Below are 20864 nucleotides of genomic sequence, written 5' to 3' on the forward strand. Positions count from 1 at the left end.
GGCCCGACCGCATCCGGCGCCCAAGGCACGAGCCGTGGGTCTGTCAGCGCGCGCCCGGCCTGCCGCCCTGGGGCCAGGTGTGCCAGACTTGGCGTGGGGTCCTGACATAGGCGCGGTGTGTGTATGGAAATAAGTCGCAGAACTTACTTGCCCAGGGCTTCCTTCTTTTCTCTCAGCAGAATGGGCGCAAAGAGTCCACAGAACTTTCCTCTAAGGTTGGAAAACAACCTTCCTACACCATTGCATTGATAGTCTCTTTCGTGACCGCGAGGGTTGGATGGTCCATGTGTCCGCTGGGCTGCAGAAGGGTGTCGTGTATGATGGGGGACCGCGCTGGAGTTTGGCGAGATAAAAAAATATCCCAAGGTCACAGAGTGACGAGGGGAGCCGTTGGAGAGTCGTCCCTCCCCCACCTCCTCGGCTAAATATAGAAGCATAGGAGGCAGCTGAATCAGGCATGGTGACTGGGAAGAGGAAGGTTACAGGTTGCACCTGCCTGTTGTGTTCTCTGACATTTTCTACCTTGCAGTAAAGTACATGCAAAAGGCGCAGACTCAGCATTTTCCCCCTTTAGAAAATGCTGTTACTTGCCTTGACTGATTAGGAGGAAAAAAGCCTTAGGACCTGTGTATAACACTTTTACATGAATTATTTCATCCCATCCTGCAAAGCAGGTGTTGCCAGCTCCATTTGGGAGAGAAAACTGAAGCTTAGTGAAATAAAGTGTCTCGGTGAGTAGCAGAATGGAGATAGATAGAACAGACATCACCTGACTTCAAGGGCTAAGTGATTTCCATTACTAAGTCTTCCTTGCAGCTGTTTAGAGAACTTTATAGGATTAATAATCTTTTAAAACTTTTAATTCTCTATTTATTTTTAGAGCAAATATTTCTTAATTCTTTAGTGTGCATACAAGAAATAAACGAGACTGTAATAAAAAATTCTAAGGCAAAGGTAATGTTGATGGTTTAAAAACCTTATAAATTCAGTAGAATTATACTATTTGTATCATTCTGCAACCTACTTTATTTTGCATCGTTTGGGACTTATCCATATAATACCTCAATTTGAGCTGGTAGCTCAAATTCTTTTTATTTTAATGTAATGTGATTTTATTATATGAAAATATTGTACTTTTTGCATCATTCCTTTAGTATGCACTTAGATTGCTCCCAGACTTATGAGTAATGCTGCAATGAATGGTCTTGTACATTGACTCCTTGTGCATGTGAATAAAGTACCATATTTAACCCAGAATTTCTATTCTTTTTTTTTTTTTTTTGGGTACCAGGGATCGAACTCGGAACCTTACGCTTGGGAGGCAGGCGTCAGAACCACTGAGCTAAATTCCCAGCCCATATTCTTTATGTATGTGTTCTTGAAGCTGCTGTGTTGGGCAGGTATAATTAGATACAGAAGTGTTTAAAATGTAGTTATAGGCCTGGGGTCTAGCTCAGTGGTGCTGCCGCCTGCCTTGCAAGTGCAAGGTCCTGAGTTCGATCCCTGGTACCCCCCAAAAAGTAGTTACATGTCCTTTTAAAGGATGGCAACCCTTGTAAATTTCAGTAGGATAGATATGTATATACAGTAGTACACAAAAGTTCTCTGTGTAAGTATTGGGTATCTGGGAGGAAGCTCAAGTAGGCAAAACTGATGGTTAACTTTTTTCTTGCTGGTTCCAGGGACTGACATCCCCAGCCCAGAGTTAACCTTTTAAGACTAATTTCTTATCATTTCTCATCATTTAGCCTATTCTAATCTGGGGGGTCACAGATGTTTTTTGTTTTGTTTTGTTGTTTTTTGAGAAAGGGTCTCACTGTGTAGTTCAGACTGGCCTTGAACTCACTATGTAGCCTAGGCTGAACTTGAACTCACAGTAGTTCCTCTGCCTTAGCCTTCTGGGTGCTGGGATTACATGGTATTATAGGCATGCAGCATCAAGCCCACCTGGGGTCTCAGATTTTTAATATGATCAAAACAACTGTTTTATTTATCATTGCTTTTACAAACTCATGTAAATATATCCCATTGGTTTGGGAATTTTTTCCTTCTTTTTTTTAAATTAAATAATTTTTGTGTGGTACTAGGGTTTGAACCTAGGAACACACTACCACTGAGCTATCATCCCCAGACCTTTTCATATTTTTTTTTCTTTTTTTTTGAGACAGGGTCTTGCTAGGTAGTTCAGGTTGGCCTTGAACTTGTGGTGATCCTCCTGCCTCAGCCCCTTGAGTGCTGGGACTAGAGGCGTGTACCACCACTCCTGGCTTCATTTTGAAACAGGATCTCACTAAGTTTAACACGCTGGACTTGAACTTGTAATCTTCCTACCTTAACCTTCTGAGAAGGTAAGATTATAGGCATATACTCCTGGCCCTAGGTCTTCCTTTGAGAAAGGGGGCGGGGGACAGAGAGACAGAGAAAGAGAGAAACAGAAACACAGACACATACACAGAGACACCATAGCTTTGCCAGAGATCAGAATTTTGTAGTATGAAAGTCTACCCACTCACTACCCATCTGTGTTGTTCCAGTTGGCTGTAATATCCTAGTATTGGGTGGCTGAAGGTGAGTGTGTAAGCCTGCCCCTCTCTTTCTCTTTTTCTTTTTTGTGTTTGTTTTTTTGAGTCAGGTTCTCACTATGTAGTCCAGGCTGGCCTCGAACTTACAGTGATTCTCCTGCCTACCCTCCTGAGTGGTGGGATTATAGGTATGCACCACCATGCCTGGCAGTAAGCTGCTTTCTGTAAATGGAACAAATATCTGAGATAATCAGTGAATAAAGACTAAAAGTTTATTTTGCCTCTCAGTTTTGGGGGTTTCTGACAACGGTTGGTTGACCCTGTTGCTTTTGGGCCTGTGGTGGTACATCATGACAGTGGTATGTGTACAACTTCATGCCCTGGTCTGAAAGATAGATCGTGGAAGGGATCCCGTGATCCCTCTTGAGGGCATGAGCCCAATAATCTAAGACTTCCTTCTAGGCGCCATCTCTTAAAGGTTCCACCATCTCAAATAGCACCAAGCTGGGAACCACGTTTTTAACATGTGAGGCTTTGGAAGGTGTTTCAGATCCTAACTAAGTCAGTGAGACAAAGGAATGGAACTCTTGCACTCTTTGTTTTCAGTTTTGATGAATATTTTTCTCCCTTTACTCAATTCATTCCTTGACAACTCTTCTAGTCATGTTTGTGGATGTGTATCATAAAGACAGTTGTATAGGTATTCCAGTTAAATGTATGAAGATCTTTGTTTGCCCAAACTAGCTTGTATTCTGGGTACTCTTTGTTTCCTACAAAGCGTCATAGTCTTTTTATTTTTTATTTTTTTGGTACAGGGGATTGAACTCAGGTCCTTGCGCTTGCGCAGCAGGAGGTGAGACCACTGAGCTAAATCCCCGGCCCTTAATATGGTCTTTAAATAAATTATCATTGAGATCGTTCTGTCCCCCCCACTTTATACACACATACACACACACACATTTTATCCATTCCATCACCTACAACAGGCACTGAAGTATTCATGCATACATGCTTTTTTTTTTTTGCAGTGAACCATGGCCTTGTGCATGCTAGGCAAGTGTTCTACTTTGAGCTACACCCCTATCCCCAACCTGCTTTGAAATTTGTTTGTGTTTTTAAAAATTTTGATATCTAATGCTGGGTCATCCATGATCAAATATATGCAAGCTTCAGGTACAACACAGATTGTCTGGAACTTGTTTAAGGTTTTTATTTTTCAAAGTTTTGGTATATTTTGTATTCATGACCTGGCTTTAGAGGGCAGTTAGTTCTGTCTCCTTGTTTTCAGTAGCTTATTTATAGTAATTGATTAGCACAGGAGTACACAGGGAGGCGGTAGTAAAATCGGAATGTAGGTTGCCAAATGATTGTGCACATTTCTTCAGCACTTCCTATAGCTAAGCACTTTCTATGCATTTCTATTTAAACTTTACAACCCCATGAGATTGGCTGAAGTAGTATCCTTCTTTTCAGATGTGCAAATTCAGAGTTGAAGTAAGCAAAGAAACCAGATTTCAGTGCTCCTGGTTGACTCCAGGAGCTGGGTTTTTAACTGTTGATCATATTGTGCTGGCTAAGTAACATTTTCAAAATCTGATTTTTAAAAATGTTTTTGTTTAGTGATTGTTTGAATATTATACTAGGCATTCTAGGGTTAGAAAAAAAGCCTGAAAAATTAGGGTCCTGTTCCTTTGTAGCCAAGAAATAATTGCCAATTATTAATGTCTCATTGAAATAGTTTTGAAGTCTGGAGACTTATGCAGAGAAATATTCTTGAAGCAAACATGGTATTTAAGCAAATGTCTAGGGCTTCCTTTGAAGAACTGTGCTCCTTTGGCTTGATCCATAGCAGGGCAGTGCTTCCCTGCAGGAGCTTCCCCCAGAGGAGCTTCTTGGTGTTTTTGGAACAGGATCTCACTATGTAGTTCAGGGTGGCTTTGAATTTGCCATACAGCGCAGACTGGCGTCAAACTCTTGGTAACCTTCCTGCCTCGGCCTCCAGAGTGCTGGGATTACAGGTGTACAGTATCATACCTGACTCTTTTATCTTCTTGATACAGTGCCATGGCACGCTGAGATTTTGCTAGATCATTAATCTCTTTGTACTCATGTACTTTCTTCCTTGGAGAAAGACAATTTTTTTCTTTTTAAACTGGTTATACAGAGGATTTGGTTTCATTTTGGCAGATTTGTACATGCACATAACATACTTTGATCATTTTCACTCCCTCCTTATGCCCTTGCTCAGCTTTCCCCTCTAGTTTCACATACTTTGGGGGAGTTCATTGCATATATTTTGATCATGTCCATCCCCCCAGTTACCTGTGCTTACTTTCCTACTCCTCCCCCTTATTTCTTCCTCTTGTCTAATTATAGTCTCCCTTCTACTTTCTTGTCATCTTTCTTTAGATTCCACATATTGGGGAGAACATGCGTTATTTAAAAGACAAATATTTTAATGGTACATTTGATTTTTTAAAAATGCCAGTTTCAAACAGGTATGTTTTTAGAATCAGTACTTAGGGCAGTTAATGATACCTTTAAAGAAATTATCATGTCTTCATGGTCCAAAGGCTTGGTTAAGAGCGTTGCTTCTTTCAGTAATTCCCAAAATGCGCTCTGAAATAGCCTTTCTTTCTTTTTTAATTTCATTTAGGCATTTATTTATTTATTTTTGCATCATAATCTTTTTTTAAAAATTAAGTTTATTGCTACATTTTAGGTATACAATACAGTTACATTCATCATTGGGATCTTGAAATAGCCTTTCTTGAAAGTAGAGGTCTGTGGTTAAGCATGGGAAACAGTGCACACTACAATTCTCCCTTGCATATTTAAAGTATAAATCAAGATATTAAATTTAAAAGAAAAGTTGACTATCAAAAAGGTCCTGAAAGGGACACTGTTTGGCTACAATCTTCCCTGTATGGTGGCAGATTACAGTGACAGTCATGAATTAAGACTCTCTATCTCCTCTCTCCTCTCCCCTTCCTCTTCCTCCTCTCCCTCTTTTATTGGCATTACTGGGGATTTGAATCAGGGCCTTTGCATAGAACTCCATACATCTCCAGGCCTTTATTTTTTGAGATAGGGATTTGCTAAGTTATTAAAATCTCAGGCTGGGCTTAAATTTGGATTCCTCTTTCCTCAGCCTCCCAGAGTGCCGGGATTACAGGTGTGCACCACCACACCCAGCTGTGAAGTAGGATTTTTGGTAGGGTTTAGGGATGAATGTATTTTGCAGCAGTTCTGAGTGTATCTCACCAGCCTCTCTCAAACTTCAAGTCAGTTAGTGCCTCCTGAAAGTTTGCTTTCCTTCCATGTTTTCACATTTACGATTATATTGCTGCCTACTACAGAGAAGTTCACTCTTTCCCTCAGAAAGTGTAGATCATTAAACACTGCTGAAATGAACTGGCAATAGATTAACAGGAGAAAAACCATAACAAAGTTATTTGATCCTAGTTTTATGTCACATGGGAACCTTCAGATCGAAGATCCAAAGATTGGACAAAGAGGATCTCATCTACTAGTAATAGACTGAGGAGGGGGAACAGAACCCATCAAGACCTGTCCAGATTCTTCTTGGCTCCTCAGCTGTAGTCTTTTTCTTGGGTGTAGGGACGGACACTTAGGGATCAAACAAGATAGGTCAGAGGATTTCTTTGTAGTTAGCTCTTACACAGAGTGTGTGTATGGGGGGATGATTAGAGTAATATTTTTAGGTTTTATGACTGGCTTTGGGGAAAAGGGCTTTGGTTTCTATACCCTACCCTGGGAAGAGGGATTCTAGTTATAGTTTGCTGTGGGGGAAAGTGAGGGCAATAGACAGGAGGGAGGAGAGCTAAGAGAAATTTTGCTTCTGAGACTGTTTCTGAACTCTAATTTGGAGTATAGTTTTCTAAGCCCAAGTATTATAGAATGCAATTTGGTGTTACAATTAACTGTGAGAAGTTCTGGCTGTGGAAGTTGGAGGTTAAACCTGCTGTGTTTTGCCTTTTGGTTTGGTGGGGAAGGCTGCTTCTGTAACTAACCATTTTGATACCTTAGGAAGGTTTTTAGTAACAATCTTTGTTGAGCTGGTTACAGTAAATGAGTAACCTGGCTCATGTTCTTTTATCTTTTAGTATAAGAAAAATACCTGATTGTTTGCATTGGAAGAGAGGTGGAAAAGCTAAGGGAACTTTCGTATGGCAATAAACTCATCTAAACTGCTTGTTCAAGTTGGTCAATAGAGTTGAGAATAGTAAAGAAATGAGTATAGTATGAGCACTACATTCCATTTCCAGAATGTTTCTGGGTTCAGAGCAAGACTGAATAATGAACAGTGTGAGCAGTGTAATGAGTTTTCCTGTGGTGCTTTATCATGGAGTTTTATAAGTAAACTGCCAGAAGAACCACATCAAACAAAACTGAAAGCGTAGCAAAATTATTTTAGGAGAGGTTTTGAGTTACAGTTTAGATAAATTGTGTATTGGGTTCCTGAAGTGATTTTCTGTCTTTACCTGAGTCCTGGTTGAATCCGTGTTGCAGTTCCTGGAGACTTTAGTCCCTGGTCATGTAATTCCTTCACTTTTCCTGCCACCCTGTGGTATTTAATAAGAATTGTGACTCTAGCCACTATTTTGGGGCTGTTATTTCCAAATCTATTGTGTTCAAGTCCCCCTAATTATACTTTTTGGATAGTTACATTTGGGTACTCATGTATATCATACTCAACTAAAGTGTACCTACTTTTTAGCCACTCCTGCAACCTTCCCCATCAACCAAAAACAACAGCCCAACTACATATTCCTCCTTTGAATTTTCTCAGTGCGTAATGCCTCTGGTTGCTTAAGTCAGAAACTTGAAATTCATCTTTATTTCTTATTTCTTCCCCTTTATTACTTATTTTGTTAAATCAAAGTCCTTTTGTATTTACTTCCTTAATGCTCCATCAGTCAGTCCTTTTCCTTTACTGGTGTGTCTTGGTTCATGCTTTTATCACTTTGGGCCACAATTATTGCCGTAACTTCTTAATGGGTCTACTTGTCCTCAGTTATGTACTTGAATGATTTTTTTCTTTTTCTTTCTTTCTCTCTGTGTGTGTGTGTATGCATGCATGCAGTACTGGGGATTGAACCCTGGGCCTTTGCACTTAGCTACGTTCCTAGTCCTTTTAAAAATTTATTTTGAGACAGGGTCTCATTAAGTTGCCCAGGTAAGCCTCAAACTTAGGATCCTCCTGCCTCAGCTTTCCAAGTGCTGGGATTATAGATGGATGCTACTGTGCTTGGTTTTGAATAATTTTTCAAAATTTCTGGACTGTTATCATTTTTTGTTTGAATGCCATCAAGTAGCACTCATTAGTTTTAGGAAAATGTCAAACTCTTTACCATAGTTAAAGGCCTTCAAGCTCTGGCCCTTGCCTGACCTTCTACTCTTGCTTTGTGCTGCTCCCCTCTTGCATGCTCTGCTCTAGCCAATCTGAAGGTCTTGTACTGGCCCAGATCTGTTTCACTGCCTTTTCTTTCTGTACTGTTATGGGTACTACCCGTCTCCTCAGTGTAATCATGAGGTCTTGTAGGATTCCAATGAAATGGTTGACCATTTTATTCCTTATGTCAGAACCTGGGACATAACAGTAATTTTATGAAACTTGTTACATTTTGTTGAAGGGGTTTGCTGCATTTTGAAGTTTCTTTTGAGAAGGAATTAAACGAGTTATGTATTGAGCTTAAAGTGGAAGACATAGAACTTAATTCCAACCTCTTCTAATGTAGCATTTGGTGAAAAATATTTTAAAGAAATTTATATTTATTTAAGTCATAATTTGCATAGTCCTTTACCATAAAGAAAGGGCTTTCATACACGTTACTTTATTTATTGCCTGGGGTTTTCTCCATTGCCCAGGCAAGTCCTGAACTGCTAGACTCAAGCAGTCCCCCAGCTTCAGCCTCCCAAGTACCTGGGATTGTAGGTGCCTACCATTGTTTATAATAGTGGCCTTTGGTATAATTTATAGATAAGGAAGTTGTGACTTGTATAGGTTATGGTTGGGCTACATGATTATTAGTTTTGTAACCAATATCTTTTTTTTTGTTACCGGGGATCGAACTCGGGACCTTGCACTTGCGAGGCAGGCGCCAGAACCATTGAGCTAAATCCCCAACCCTATAATTATCAGTTTTATAGCTGCTAATTTGAACTTTTGAGCATCTTTTTAGCTGAGAAAACATTTGTACTTATAAAGCAGTTGTCTTGAAAGTAGAATCCTACCCCTACCCCCAAACTATTTCCTGGGATGGAATGGAAGGGGAAGTAAAAAGGATTAAGATGCACTGTGTACATGTACCAGTTCCCTGTGATGATTGTATTCATTATGTATCACAAGCATATGTTAATTAAAAACTGTTTTCTGCATTTTTATTTGTATGTTCTTTTAGAATCTTGATGATGTCTCCTACCTAAGTCCTCAGAAATCCTGTGAAGTCATTTTTGGAAAAGAATTCTATTTAGAGTCACTATAGCTAAACTAGAAATCTGATATTATATTCAAATTAAACAAATGAACCTCAAAGGAAAAACTTGCTAACCCCAAGCATAACTCAAATGGTCAGCTTGCCGCAGTTCTGAGCACCTGCCCAGCCTGGTGACAACCATGCAGAAACTCTGGGTGTTTTCATTGGCAGAGATTCAGAATGACAACTCTTGCGCACCCAGGAATTGTACAGAATTGTCACACAGAAGAGCACAAGTCAGAGCTGCCATGATGGAGGAAAGCAGTGCACTCATATGTCCCTGTGAAAGATATGTGTGGCCATACTTTCTTTGCTGACGTGTCTTCATTGACTGCAAAAATAATTCCTCACCTTGTGTGCAGGAACCAGAAATAAGGTGCTGAGGAGATGACTTGCTTTATTCCCAAGTTAAATCTTTTCTTCATTTCACTATTTTTTTCTTTCTCTTATTTTTCTTTTTTGGTGGCACTGGGGGTTGAACTCAAGATCTTCACGCTGAGCTACATCCCCAGCACATTTTTTCATTTTTTATTTTCAGACATGGTGACACTAAGTTGCTAAATGGCCCAGACTGGGCTCAAATTTAGGATTCTTCTGCCTCAGCCAACAGTGCTGGCATGACAGGCATTTGCCACCATGCCCAATATCACTAATTTTTAATTACAGAGATAAATGTGAGCTATTGTTTTGAATCAATGTATATGGACCAAAGCAGTATTTCTTTTTAAAAATTTTTTATTTTATTTTATTGGTACATTTTAGGTATACAATATAATGACATTCATCATTGGAAATTTGCACCTTTACATAATCTCTCTTGGTTCTTATTTTTCCCACTTCCCCTGCCCTCCCTTCAACCCCTCCAAATCTCCCTGTTTACAAAGACTTTGTTTCCTTTTTTTCCTATTAATTCCATTCCCTTCTTTCCTTTCCCCTACCCTCTCCCCTTCCCCTTTGCCCCTTTTCTTCCTATTTCACATTATCTATTATACCTTTTAGTCCTTATTTACACTTTCAGTTTCTCACACTAGAGAAACTATTCGGTATTTACACATGTGTGTCCTGTTTATTTCACTTCAGAATATCGCCTCAATGTGCATCCATTTAGCTATAAATGTCTCTAATTTCTCATTTTATATGGCTGAGCACTACTCCGTTTTATAAAAAAAACACATTTTCTTGATCCAGTCTCCAGTTGATGGGCATTTGGGCTGTTTCCAAGTTTTAGCTATTACAAATTGTGCTGCTATGAATATGGGTGCACATATATCACTGTGGTATGATTCTTTTAATTCTTTGAGGAAGATACCCAGCAGGGGAATAGCTTGGCATAGTTGGGCTAAATGGGACTTCCAGTCCTAGTTCTTTGAGATCTCTCCATACTGATTTCCACAGTGGTTGCACCAGTCTGCACTCCCACCAGCAGTGGAGCAGAGTTCCTCTTTCCCCACAGCCCCACCAGCATTTGTTATTGGTTGATTTCATGATAGCAACCATTCATTTTGGAATGAGGTGGAATCTCAGCATTGTTTTCATTTGCATCTCTCAAATGACCAGTGATGTTGAACACGTTTTCATATGTTTATTTGCTATTTCTACTTCTTTGAGAAATGTCTCTTCATTTCAGATGCCCATTTTTGGATTGGGTCTTTAAATTTGGGAGGTCTTATTTTTTTAAGTTCTTTATAGATTTGAGATAGTAGAGCTTTGTCTGAGGAACAGTAGGTGAAGATTTTTTTCCCACCTTGTGGGTTGTCTCTTCACACTGCTGGTGGTTTCTCTTGCTGTGCAGAAGCTTTTTAATAAGAACAGATCCCACTTGTTGATTGCTTATGCTAGTTCACGGGGAACTGAAGTTTTGTTCATAAAATCTTTTCCTACACCAATGTCTTCAAGATTTCTACCTAACCTCTGTTCCAGGTGATTCAGCATTTCTATTTTAATATTTAGATCCTTAATCCATTTTGATTTTAGTTTAATGCATGGTGAGAGATATAGGTCTAGTTTTAATCTTTGGCAAGTTAAAAACCAATTTTTCCAGCACCATTTATTAAAGAGGCTATCTTTCCTCCAGTGAGGGTGTTTGGCTCCTTTATCGAAGATGAGATGGCTGAGTGTGTCTGGTGTTGTTTCTGCATCTCCTAATCTGTTCCACTTGTCCTCAGGTCTGTTTCTTTGCCAGTACTATGCTGTTTTTATCACAGTAGCTTTGTAGTATAGTTTCAAGTTGTGGGTTGTGATACCGCCTGCCATGTCTCTGTTGCCTAGAATTGATTTTGCTATCCTGGGTCTCTCCTTGTTCCAAATGCATTTTTGGATTGTTTTCTCAAGGTCCGTGAACTATGCTGTTGGGATTTCAATTGGGATTGCATTGAATCTATATAGCAGTTTTGGAAGTATGGCTATTTTCACTATATTGATCCTTCCTACCCAGGAGCAGGGGATGTCTTTCCATTTTCTGATATCATCTTCAATCTCTGTTTTCAGAGTGCTATAGTTTTCAGAGAAGAGGTCTTTGATTTCTTTTGTTAGGTTGATTCCTAGGTATTTCAGCTTTTTGGATGCTATTGTGAAAGGAATTGTTTGCCCTATTTCTGTCTTGGTGAGTCTATTGTTCATGTAGTGGAAAGGTATTGATTTTTGTGTGTTGACCTTGTATCCAGCTACTTGACTGAATTTGGTTATTAAGTCTAGAAGACTTTTGGTGGAGTTCTTGGGGTCTTCTATATACAGTTTCATGTCATCTGCAAATGATGATGATTTGACTTCTTCATTTCCTACCTTTATTCCTTTTATTTCTTTCTCTTATCTAATTGCTGTGGCTAATGTTTCCAGAACTATATTGAACAAGAGTGGTGATGGTGGACATCCTTGTCTTGTTCCTGATTTTAGTGTGAAGAATTTCAGTTTTTGACCATTTAGTAGGATATTGGCTATTGGTTTTTCATAGTTGGCTTTTATCAGTTTGAGGTAGAGACCATCTATTCCAATTTTTTGTAGGGTTTTTATCATAAATGTGTGTTGGATTTTGTCAAATGCTTTTTCTGCATCTATGGAGATAATCATATGGTTTTTGTCCTTGGCTCTATTGATATAGTGTAGTACATTTATTGATTTGCATATGTTAAACCATTCCTGCGTCCCTGGGATGAATCCCTCTTGGTCAGGTTTTATGATCTTCTTGATGATCTTCTGTATTCTATTTGCCAGTATCTCATTAAGGATTTTTGCATCTATGTTCATTAGTGAGATTGGCCTGTAGTTCTCCTTTTCGGTTGGGTCTTTCTGTGCTTTGGGGATCAAGGTGATGTTTGCTTCCAGGAATGAATTTGGGAGTATTGCTTCCTTTCAATTTCATTGAAGACTTTAAACAGTAGTGGCAGCAGTTCCTCTCTAAATGTCTTGTAGAATTCAGCAGTGAAGCCATAAGGACCCGGTCTTTTCTTAGTTGATAATTTTTTCATTATGTTTTCAGTTTCATTGGTTGATATTGGGTTGTTCAGAACTTTTAGGTCTTCTTCGTTCAACTTTGGTGATTCATATGTATCTAGGAATCTGTCCATTTCTTCTATGTTGTCCATCTTATTGGCGTATAGGTTCTGGAAGTAGGTATTGATGATCATCTGGATTTCTGCTGGGTCTGTTGGAATTTCACCCTTTTCATTCCTAATTGCATGGATTTGGGCCTTTTCTTTCCTTTTTCTGATAAGGTTGGCTAAGGGCTTGTCAATTTTGTTGATTCTTTCGAAGAACCAACTCTTGGCTTCATTGATTTTTTTGTATCGTTCTCTTAGTCTGCATTGCATTGATTTCTGCTCTGATCTTTATAATTTCCTCCCTTGTATGAGATTTGGGGTTGTCCTGCTCTTCTTTTTCTAGAAGCTTGAGGTTCAGCATTAGGTTGTTTAATTGGGCTTGCTCTGTTTTCCTAATATGCATATTCACTGCTATGAATTTCCCTCATAGAACTGCTTTCATTATGTCCCATAGATTCCAATATGTTGTATTGTCATTGTCATTTAATTGAAGGAACTGTCTGATTTCTTCTTTAATTTCCTCTGTGACCCATTGGTTATTCAGAAGTGTGTTGTTCAATTTCCATGTGTTTATGTAATTTTTGCAGTTTCTTTTGCTATGGATCTCCAATTTCATTGCACTATGGTCTGATAATATACAGGGGATAACTTCAATTCCTTTGTACTTTCTTAAACATGTTCTATGAGTGAGTATGTGGTCTATTTTGGGGAACGACCTGTGTGCATCTGAAAAGAATGTGTATTCTGATTTTGTGGGGTGGAAGACTCTAAACTTCTGTTAAGTTCATTTGTTCAAGAGTTCAATTGAGTTCTAGTATTTCATTACTTACTTTTAGTCTAGTTGATCTATCTATTTGTGACAGTGGGATATTGAGGTCCCCCACTACTATTGTATTAGAGCATATATGACTTTTCTTGTCTGTTAGTATTTGTTTTATATAGTTGGGCACACTAGTGTTTGGTGCATAGATATTTATAATTGTCATCTCTTCCTATTGGATTGTTCCCTTTACAAGGATAGAGTGTCCTTCTTTGTTTCTGTTAATCAGTTTTGGCTTGAAATCCACTTAATCTGCAAAGAGGATAGCTACTTATGCTTTTTTTTTGGGTTCCCATTGCATGGAGTATTGTTTTCCACCCTTTAACTTTCAATCCATGAATTTCTTTTTGACTTGTGTTTCTTGTATGCAGCATATTGGTGGATATTGCTTCCTGACCCATTCTGCCAGTCTATTTCTTTTGATTGGTGAATTGAGACCATTAACATTGATGGTTATAACTGATACATATTGACTTATCATTGTCATGACTTTTTCTTTTTGTTGGATTCTCCCCCTTTATTTAATTTCTTGTTGTGCCTGATGGATTCATTTTGCTGTGCTTCCTGGGGTTGTGATCCTCATTGTCTTTTCCTAGGATATTGTCTAAAATATTTTGGAGTGCTGGTTTGGTATTCATGAAGTTTCTAAGGTGCTTTTTGTCATGAAAGTTATCTTATTTCTCCATCAATTTTGAAAAATAGTTTTGCAGGGTACATCAGTCTGGGTTGGAAGCTGTTTTCCTTTAGAGCTTGGAATATGTCACTCCAAGATCTTCTTGCCTTGAGGGTTTGCCTTGAGAAGTCTGCTGTGATTCTGATGGCTTTTCCTTTGTATGTGATTTGTTTCTTTTCTCTAACTGCTTGTAGAACTTTGTTCTTCTGTTGGATTTCTGGAATCTTAACAATTATATGCCTATGTGTAGATTTTTTTTGATCAAGGCTATTTGGAGTCCTATATGCCTCACTTATCTGTATATCAAGTTCTTTTCTCCTGCTTGGGAAGTTTTCTGCCATTACTTCTGTGAAGACTTTTTTTATGTCATCTGCACTCTCTCCTGTTTCTTCATTGACTCCAGTTAGTCTTATGTTATTGTTCTTTGCATCATTTAGCAGCTGCTGGTTTGATTTCTCATGGTCCCTTACAATTTTGAAGCAATTTTTCTTTTCCTGGTCAGTAATTGCTGTCTTATTTTCTGTATCTGAAATTTTGTCCTCACGTTGGCTCATTCTGCTCTGTAGACTTTCAGTGGAGTTTTTAATCTCTTGGAAATCTGTTTGCATCTGTTTTATGAATTCCATTTGTTTCCTATTTTGGGATTCCGTCATGTTCCTCAGCTCCTCTATTTTTTATCTGTGTTCTCTCTAGATTTATTAATCATGCCTTGCAGTATGGGTACAATCTCTGCCATTATCTGAGAAATTATTTCTGATTTCATTTTTTCCAGATCTTCTTTTGTTGCCACTTCAGGGAGTCCAGGTGGTTGAGTATCAGAGTGTTCCATCTCGTTTCCCTTTGGGGTTGCTGTAGGTGATCTTGAAGTCTGGTTCTGAGACTTGTTTACATATCTTCTCTTTTCAAATGGGGTGGTGGTGGTGGTGGTGTGCTGTTGGTGCCCACATGCCTCACCTCCTCTGCGCTGGGGGCAGTGGAACGGTGGCCCTGAAGCCCCTTCCTCTGCACTGGGAGTGGTGGAACAGCATCCCGGAAGCCCCTTCCTCTGGGTTGGGAATGGTGGAACAGCCCTTAGCAGTATTTCTAACCCCCTTTATTTTCCTCTCTGGAGAAACAAAAATCTTGTGGTCTTTGAAAATTTTGATACTTGCCTCCAAGTGTAGTTTACCTTTGTGGTGGGTGACCATTTGTAATACAGTGGATCCTTGACTTACGAATTCGATCCATTCCCCAGGGCTGGTTGTAACTCAAGTTGGTTGTAAGTCAGTACAGCTGAGATTTGGATGTTTACCTGCGTACACTCTATAGATAACAAGAGATAGATGAATCTTCCATTAACCTAATTAACCCAAGTTGTTCATATGCCAGGCCAGTCATAGCTTGATGGTCCACTCTACTCAGAATATAAAGCCATGCTTCTGTATTTATCTATCAGCCAAGATTTTGTTAGGCTTTACTTTGATTTTTTTTTTTTTTTTTGCTGCCGGGGATTGAACTCGGAACCTTGCACTTGTGAGCAGGTGGCGGAACCACTGAGCTAAATCCCCAGTTCTTAATTTTTTTTTTTGGAACTAGAGGTCGAACTCAGGACCTTGCACTTATGAAGGAGGTAGATATGTTTCTCTTAGTGAGGGGGACTGTGCTACCTTCTTCAATCTTCCCCTTTCGATTCAGTTATTGTATAGTTTAAAATTCAGTTCAACAGGCTGGAGGTACAACTCAATAGAGGAGTGTTTGCCCAGCATATGCAAATTCTTGAGGCCCTAGTTAGAGCCCCAGCATCCCAAAAATAGATACAAAATAAATTTGAGGTATGCCTTAGTTCAATCTAAGTGAAAGTCTTTGGTTAAATTAATGATAAAAGTAAGGAAAAGGTGAATTGGCCACCTTGTGTCTGTTTTTTTTTTTAAAAAGTGTAAATTGCTTTAACAGTGTCCTGAAGATTTCAGAAAACCAAAATAGAAAACCATTACTCATTAAATGGAGATATTAATTGATGTTTCTTGGTAGGTAAGTTTTAATGCCTTGTGGAGTGAGTCTGGTGATTTTTTTCTTTTCTTCTTCTCTTTTTTCTTTTCTTTCTTCTCTTCATCCCTGCCTTCTTCTCCCTGTCTTGCCTCTTTTTTGGGCTAATCGAGTCCAGGGCCTTGCTTATACTTCATGCTAAGCATGTGGCTTGGTGACTATTTTTTTTTTTTTTGGTATGGGGGATTGAACTCAGGCCCTTGCGCTTGCCTGGCAGGCGGCAGAACCACTGAGCTAAATCCCCGGCCCTATTTTTAATAGTCAAAACCTTTTCGTCTTGCTTAATGATCCTTGTCATTAGTTTTGACTTCATGTTACAATTTCAAATGATTGCATCCCACAGGATTCATGTTTATCGATGATTGTTTAAGCAAGGACATTCCACAAAGTTAATTGATGTTTTAGTGCAGATTGATGATTTAGGTCAGAGAGTTACCATCATCCATATTTAATAACGTAACACATGAAGTTTGATGGCAGTACTTCCAATACTAAAATTGTTAACCGTAATGCTAAACTTGCCCTGAAAGTAAGCTGTTTTGTAGGAAAGAACAAATGACAGTTTTATGACGTTTTAGTTGTGTTATATTTTGTATCTTTCTGCTCAGAGAAAAATGTTCAGTTTTAAATAACCTAGAGCTGGTAGAGGAGAACTGATTTTAAATAAGATAAGATTATTTGACATATTTTGATTTTGGATCAAAACATATTTAATGTAAGATCATATGGTAACACATGAGCTACACAATAGAACCTTGTGAAATTTTGTTTGTTTTGTCTTGCTTTGTGGTGCTAGGGATTGAACCCAGTGCTTCATGAATGCTAGGCAAGCACTCTACCACTGAGCTACCTCTCCACTCCTTAAAATTTTTATAGTATTTATTGTTTACAAAAGTTTTAGGTTTGCAAAAAAAAAAATTGAAAAAGATAGTAGAGAGTTTGCATTCCCCATCCAGTTATTAGCGTCATACTTTGGTAGTACATTTATTACAATTAAAGAACCAATACAACATATCAAATTTCCTTAATTTTTAACTTTTGTTTTGTGATAATACCCAGGATTCCACATTACATTTAGTCACCATGTCTTCTCTGCATTGTGACAATTCGAGGTTTTTTTTTTTTTTTTTTTTTGATGACTTGGGCCACTTTGAGGAGTACTGGGCAGGTGTTTTGTAGAATGGACCTCCCTGGAATTTGCCTGGTGTTTTTTGTATGATTAACCCTGGAACCCCAGTTCCAGGGTTTAGAAAGGATGACAGAAGTAAAAGCCATTTTCATCTTATCATATCCAGGGTCTATACTGTCAACAGGATTCATCAGTCCTGATGCTGCCAGAATAAAATTTCTCTATTGTAGAGTTCCCTTTTTCCTCTTTCAAATTTTTTCAAGTTTTTAACAGAGGATAAAACTGGAGAAAGATTGGATACATCGGATACAGAACATGTGATAGATTCTTATTTGTGTTTTTATGTATAATTATACATAAAACATCAAATCCAGTGTTGGTAAATACTTTTTTATTTAAAATCTTTATTTTGGCAGTTCTTACGTGCTTCTGGTACACAGGCTACTTGTATGAGGAGCAAAGGCAAATAGACCAATTTTTTCCACATTTTGTTGTTTCCTGAATGAAAAATGGTTATGTTTTAAAGCATAAGTAAAAAGAAAAGTAAAAGGTACAACTTTATTGGTCTGGAAACTAATTATTTGGAGAGGGATTTGGTTTATCTGCAGTTATTTCTCTTTTTTACTCCCTCTTACAGATATGTAGCATTTAAGCCTTCTAGGAGGAATACACTCTTTCCAAACAGTTTTTTTCTACATAGCATAGAACACTAAACTGTAACTCTTTTACAGATTTTGTTTTCAAGTGAATGTTGAGACCATCTTAAAAAAACCTTTGATTTGGAATTTCAGGATTGTGAACAAGGAATTATAGATATATATGTAAATATTTTCTTTTGTTTTCTATTTCACAACAAACTTTTTTAGGTACATTTTCTCTGTTTCTTAGGGCACCTATTAAGTGTGGGATTCTACATATTGGTCTATTCTAGGTTATTTAAACAGGCCTCCTTTGCTGGCTGTTTGAGTAGCAGGGAGGATTATGTAGTGAAAGTAGCATTATCTGAATACATTTTTGGACAAATTGTTTTTTATCCTTTTGGATTGTTCCCTTGGGTTATACATCCCAAAGTGAGATTACTTATTGGTTCAAAGGTATGGACAACTTCTTAACACTTGTTACATATTGTCAGATAATTCTTTAGAAAACTGAAACTAGTTTATTGTGTCACCAGCAGTGAATTGGTTCCCTGAGAGACCTGCCAATGTTAGGTTTTGTTTTTATTAATATTTGCTAATTTGATAAGTGGCAGTGGTATTTTAAAAATTAGTTTAAAATCATATTTTATTGCATGTAAGTCTATGTGGTTTCTCAGGTTTTTTTCCATTTAGTTTATTGATACATTTTAGGTATACGATACAGTTACGTTCATCATTGGGATCTTGTACCTTTACATGATGTATCTTGGTTCTTATTTTTTTCCCCATTCCTCTGCTTGCCCTTTACCCCCTCCATCCTTCCCTATTTACAAAGACTTTCTCAGATTTGAGCCTTTTAGCAGCAAATGGGCTGGCAATGATATATAATAAGATCAGGAGATACAAGAGGACATGTACTAGTGAATATATTAGAGTAGAATTTTGTTACCATAGAGGAGAATGCTAGGAAAACCTTTGAGTCTCACCTGATACACATTGTCAGGTAGAGCACACCTTGTTCCCTTTCCTCTGCTCTCTCAGACCAGGTGTTAATTGAGGTCTCTTTGGAGGATTGAGCGTGGGGACAAGAATTTACCATCTGGAGACCTGGATGTGAAGACTTCATGCCCCTTCCAAGTGACATCTTGTCTTGCAGAGGCTTAGGTCTGCAAGAGCATAGATATCTTGGTTTCCCTCAGTGTTGTCACTTTACCTGACCCTCTTCTGAACCCAGGCTATTTCTGTTGAAAATATCTTTAGTTAACTTACTATTTTTGGTATATGTGTGTGTGTGTTTTAAATTTTATTTTTGCTTTTATTTATCTTTAAAAGAACATGGAAATCATTTGTTGAACACAAACTAGGTACTAAGAGTCTTGCAAGAAACAAATGAATTTGACTAATTCTATGTTCTAGAGAGGTTAGGAGAGACAAAATTATATGTACATGAATAATTCTAGAGCACTATGCTATAAATGCTAAACACAATGCAAACAAGATATAGGATTTGAGAGGAACGTAAAATTGTTGTTAATGATTCAAGGGTTCTTGCACTTGATTCAGATAGAAATCATGAATTGGCAAAATGCAGCTCTTTTGGCCCTGATGCCACTGGATGATGCCAGAGAATACTGGATGCTGTTGGTTGACACAGCTGGCTATTGGTCTCTGCCACTGCCATTCAATATGAGCTTGTGCTGGACACTGTCTTTGTTGCTCCTGATTTCTGGAGCTCTGTAGGGTAACTGCCCTAAAGAACCCTGAGTAGATTTACAGGCCCTTGTGAGCCCACAGTATCTAAGAATTAAATCATGAGCAGATTTTTAGGACCACCAGAGCAGTCTTTATTTTAACAGGACCTGTGTGGCAGCACAAGGAAGTCAGTACACCAAAGGGAGCCCTTGGAGACTAACCAGAAAAGAGGGAGGTGAGTGGTGCTTATATAGCAGCTGCAGGCCTGTGATTGGTCCAATTCAGGCCTACTTATGGGTCCATATGCAAGCTTGTGATTGGTTCAAGTGGTGGTGGTGGGGTGTCTAGGGCAGCTGCAACTGTCATGGCCAGGATTCAAAGAAAGGGTGGGGGAATGTAAGCCATTTGACCATTATCACATCTCCATGATAAATGGCAGGGTTGAAACCAGGGAATTTTCAGAGGGTCTAGATGTGTTTATCACAGTTTATTAGGAGTTAGGGAGGTTGGGATTGTTAAAAACGGTCCCAGATCCATGCTTCCCTGATCTTAGCTACCTTAGGGTGTCCCTTTACCCTTCTTTAAAAAGGTAGCAGCAGCATCTGCTGTGGGAGAGTGATACCGTGGCTGACACTCGAGCTGTACCTCCTGCCTAGAGAGCAGCCAGGCAACCTCACGGGTGGTCAGAGGACACTAAAGCAAGAGGCAAGTTGTTCATTCTGGGAAAAGGGGTGGTGAAGAGTAGCTAAGGGAAGTGAGAGGGAGGGGTGTGACAGTCCCCAGATACTGGATCCCCCCCCCAACAGGGGAGAATCAGGTGCATTTCCTGTCTCAAAGTGACATCTGACTGATGAAGGAAGGCTTCATGAGGGAAGCTTTTGTAAAAGGTGAAAGATTGTACAATCAGCAGAGACACTTGAGTGTATCAAAGTAGCTTTTGAGTTAGTCAAGCCTTAAAGGATCGGTAGATTGTTGAGCAGAGTGTATTCCAGGTGATGGTACAAGGCCTGGGCAAGGGCATAGGGGCAGTTCTAATATTGGGTATTTCTACTGTGCTTTACTTTGTATTTTGTGTTACCCTGTTTTATCTGTTCAGTAATTGTATGATGTATCCCTTATGACCCCTGTATTTTATTTTTTATCAATAAATTTTATCCCCACCCCCCACCCCCGCAGTGATCCCTATGTTTTAGATGGGCTGCTGATGTCCATAAATAGTAGGGCTAGATTTAAACTTAAGTCTCTGGCTTCAAGACCCCAGTTCTTTTTAAAAATTTTTTTAAATTTTAAATTTTTTTATTTTTTTGGTATCGGGGATCAAACTTGGGT

The 20864-nt window shown here is 38.8% G+C and overlaps 1 protein-coding gene and 1 long non-coding RNA gene across 2 annotated transcripts in view; both read left to right on the top strand.

Annotated features, from left to right (window-relative positions):
• Slc16a10 (solute carrier family 16 member 10) overlaps positions 1-20864 on the top strand; it is a 153754-nt gene that overhangs the window by 546 nt on the left and 132344 nt on the right. The window lies entirely within an intron of this gene.
• LOC147828715 (uncharacterized) overlaps positions 3-20864 on the top strand; it is a 35741-nt gene continuing 14879 nt past the window's right edge. Inside the window, exon 1 of the long non-coding RNA XR_015450320.1 lies at positions 3-19770. This is a non-coding gene — a long non-coding RNA (uncharacterized LOC147828715). The remainder of the gene's footprint in view (positions 19771-20864) is intronic.

This window comes from Heterocephalus glaber, unplaced genomic scaffold, assembly GCF_053883595.1.
Source record: "Heterocephalus glaber isolate CG9 unplaced genomic scaffold, H.glaber_assembly_v1.0 deba00000942, whole genome shotgun sequence".
Lineage (NCBI taxonomy): Eukaryota > Metazoa > Chordata > Mammalia > Rodentia > Bathyergidae > Heterocephalus > Heterocephalus glaber.